This window comes from Pyxicephalus adspersus, chromosome 12, assembly GCF_032062135.1.
Source record: "Pyxicephalus adspersus chromosome 12, UCB_Pads_2.0, whole genome shotgun sequence".
In the NCBI taxonomy this organism is placed as follows: domain Eukaryota; kingdom Metazoa; phylum Chordata; class Amphibia; order Anura; family Pyxicephalidae; genus Pyxicephalus; species Pyxicephalus adspersus.
Genome location: NC_092869.1, coordinates 5,382,099 through 5,385,993, shown reverse-complemented (window position 1 = coordinate 5,385,993; position 3,895 = coordinate 5,382,099). Strand labels below are relative to the sequence as shown.

Sequence of the window (3,895 nt, the reverse complement as noted above, 5' to 3'; positions counted from 1 at the left end):
CATCCTAATGCAAACATCTAATACAGTATTTTCTGAATATTGGCATTGCATATCCATGGCTCTCGGTTCCTTCTCCCTGAAAATATTCGAGCAGAGAGCAGCTGTGGGAAGATCTGCGGGAATCCATTAGCCCGAGGGATTATTGCGGACTGTAAAATGCTGTACAGGGCTGACACATCTGTTTCATAGCACTATCATGAGGAATGTTTCTGACACCCCAGGGACACAGGATAGAGGAGGGTGGGGGTAGGGGGGGTCTCTGCACAGCTGCAGACATATGAGTGGGATGCTAAAGCTCACATTCCGTGCATGCGATGGTGGTATAGTGGTGAGCATAGCTGCCTTCCAAGCAGTTGACCCGGGTTCGATTCCCGGCCATCGCAATACTTGTTTTTTCAGTTTTGCATCCCCCAAATGAAAATAAAACCTCTAATAATATTAGAAAAAGTCACTTTTGTTACTGAGATGAGTCACTTTGCATCTGAAAATTTACAAAAACAACAGTGAACATACCTGGGCTCTCTACCTGTTGTCATCTTCTCCAGACTGTCTGGCCCTGTAGGATGCAAAAGAGAGTCAGGATGCCAACACCGTTTAATACAGCATGACTACAGGGGAGCTATGGTGGTGACTCCCTTCCCCCCTATATAATGGGCTGTCCCATGATACAATACACTTAAAGCATGTCCTCGGTCTTCAGGGATCCCCAACACTGAACACCAGACTGAGGACATCTTGTGGCAGAGATGAGGTACTGCAGGGCTGAGCTCTGGATTGGAGGTTGGTATTGCACCTTTCTTTTTCTTTCAGGGAAACAAAACTTAGCCTATAAGCAAAACTTATTCTGGGGAAAAATTATTGAAAATATGAGCGTCTGTATTCCCATCACCATGATCAAAAAAGACATTTCTGAAATTTTAGTGGTTGTTTTTTCTTTTGCATTTTTTTTTTTTTCATTTTTTCATTTTTTGCATTTTGCACTTTTAGATATAATTGAATAAGATAAAGAAATAAAACCTAAAGAATTTTAGTCCTATTTGTAGTCTGCCTATTACATGTTGTCTACCTGAACTACATGTAATGTCGCAATGTATCACTAGATGGCGCAAAAAATGAAATGTTATTTTATTTGTGTTTTAGTTTGCCACTAGATGGCAGAACATGATCACTAATAATTTGTCTGAACTAACACGAAGTAACGCAATTTGACCACCAGATGGCAAAATACATGTTCTAATTTTATTTCTATTTTTGCACACCTTCACAAATTTAAAGTGGGACTCTGCTTGCTAAGAAAAAATAAATCCTGGTTTATAAGGAATTTCAGCAGACTTTATTTCATAGCTGTGTGCATTGGGGTTCACCTCTGGATTTCATTTACTTCCTGAGAGGTGCCTCAGTGTGTATTGAGCACTATAAAGGAGTATTTTTCAGGAAACTATATACCAAATAGTGCCCATTTTTGTTGTAGCTTAAGTGGTGGACCAAGCAGAGGGCTCCAGATAACATGGTATTGGCCCGATACATAGGTAAGTCAGAGGTATAGCGCACAGATCTGGACCCTAACTGGTCATTTATATTGCATTCCAAGTATCAAACACTTATCATGTTATTTTACTTCACAGACAGTGATCACTAGGTAAAAAAATGAAAAATGGCCCATCAGAGACACAGCAATAAAACCTGATAGGGATTCTGACTCCCTTTTATGCTGTAGATACTTTTAAATAGTAGATAGAGCCTGAGGCAACCTACATCCAGTACGTTGATAGGAGCTGATAGTTGGAGGTCACATTCACTCAAGTGGTCATTTTTTAAATGGAAACTTACCAGAATTTGCTAAGTGCATGACCAGCGTTGAACCATGCAAAAAATGGTAACCAATCATCTTTATCAATTTTATTAATTTTTAAAATAATTTTATTAATATAGCCATTCATTTAACGCCCATTCTACCTTGTTTGAAATTCAAGAACCTTTACACAAAGAAAAAAATGCTTCGGCCGGCACTGTTTCACACAAACTTGCAACCCAATGTCTATACTCTTCCAATAATGCCAATGAACCAATTTCTTGTAAGCACAGGATGTTATGGGTGGAGCCCTGTACTTAACATCCAATGTATGGAATGGTGCTTGCATCATGACGCCATCAATGAAGATCACCGAGTGACCATGGGTTTTATTAGAACGGCCAAAATTAAGGTAAAAAAAAATATTTACTAGTGAGTACAAAACTTTGACGCATTCATACATTTATCAGGGACCTGAAATGACTTATATGTAACTTTCCAATAAGCCATTTAGGGTCCGACTATGAGTAGATCTGATGTCCTGTCCTCCTGGCCAATTTGAGCAAACCCAGAAGAAGTTATGTTGATCCACTAAACTAACTCAAACATGCAAAGATTTTGTACACCACAACAACAGGGAAATGATGCTGGGAAGGAAGAGGAAAGGTCATAGCAGAAGGAAAAATGAAAACAGCAGAAATGAGACAGAAAGAACGGATGAGCAGCAAAGTTTCCCTAAATTTTACCAAAATTAAGGTAAAAAAAAATATTTACTAGTGAGTACAAAACTTTGACGCATTCATACATTTATCAGGGACATGAAATGACTTATATGTAACTTTCCAATAAGCCATTTAGGGTCCGACTATGAGTAGATCTAATGTCCTGTCCTCCTGGATAATTTGAGCAAACCCAGAAGTTATGTTGATCCACTAAACTCAACTCATACATGCAAATATTTTGTACACCACAAAAACAGGGAAATGATGCTGGGAAGGAAGAAGAAAGGTCATAGCAGAAATAAAAAGAAAAACAGCAAAAATGTGACTGAGACAGAAAGAAAGGATGAGCAGCAAAATTTACCAAAATTTTACCAAAATTTAGCTTTAATGCACTTGGCCAAAAAAGCTTTTATGTTTATCCTTCTTGTGATGAAGGTTAATGCTTGGCCAATTTTGGCAAAAATGAATAAAAAATAAATTTTGGGGAAGGCAAATTGTTTTTGTAAAACCTCTCCCCATCAGTCCTAAAAACGTTGGGGGAAATGACAACCCTCAATAGGCAACCTGGTTAGCAGGACCAGGAATAGGTAAAACAGGACCTCCTCCTTGCTCGTATCAAAACTAAGTTCCCCATGGAAGAGTTATTTTTGTCTTTATGTGTCCTATTTTTTCCCATTTTGGAATGTATCCAGAATTCTCCTAAAGCTTTGTTTTTCATTTTACAATTAGCGTCAATAGCAGTGCGGTCATGTTAGAGTTAAAGGTCCTATCATGTTCTTCAAAGACAATCTTTGATCTTTCTAACATGGGGGAACCCTTGTTAGAAAGATACTTTACTTTCAGGTCATAGGGACCCCCTGCTATAATTACTATATCCACAGTACATTAGTGTGGTGATCATTGGGAAAAATCCCTCTTAATTTGCTGGCCAGTTGGAAGAATGTCCCCCTTACAGATAACCAGAAGGATCCTTGGTGTCACTCAAACTGACCTGAGAAGTCCAAATTGCTCATAGCTCAGGGAACATTTGAAGAACCCCGGGTTTTGAGAAACACTGTGACTTCTAGTTCCTCCTTCGTCATCCTTGAAAAACGCTTAGCCCTAGATGAAAATTCTTGGACCTTCCTGTGATCTGTCACTTGTTTTATTTTAAATAACACACTTAGCCTGGAAGGAAGTGACTCCTTGGGAACTGTGGAGTAATTTATGCTTCGGCGGTGTCTATATTGTTACTGAGCTTCAGCTGTGAGTGCTGTAGAATTTATAAATCTGGCAGTGTCAGTGTAGGGATCACATGGTGGCTGGGAGTCAATGCCTTGCAGGACATCCTGTAAAGGGTTAACCAGGGTCTTTTAAAGGGAGGCTCCCCTCCTCCTCCCCA

At 39.3% G+C, this 3,895-nt stretch overlaps 1 non-coding gene across 1 annotated transcript; it reads left to right on the top strand.

The window, feature by feature from the left end:
- Positions 1 to 311: 311 nt before the first annotated feature.
- Positions 312 to 383, top strand: TRNAG-UCC (transfer RNA glycine (anticodon UCC)). The gene has a single exon. It is a non-coding gene; the product is annotated as a tRNA-Gly (tRNA).
- Positions 384 to 3,895: the final 3,512 nt, after the last annotated feature.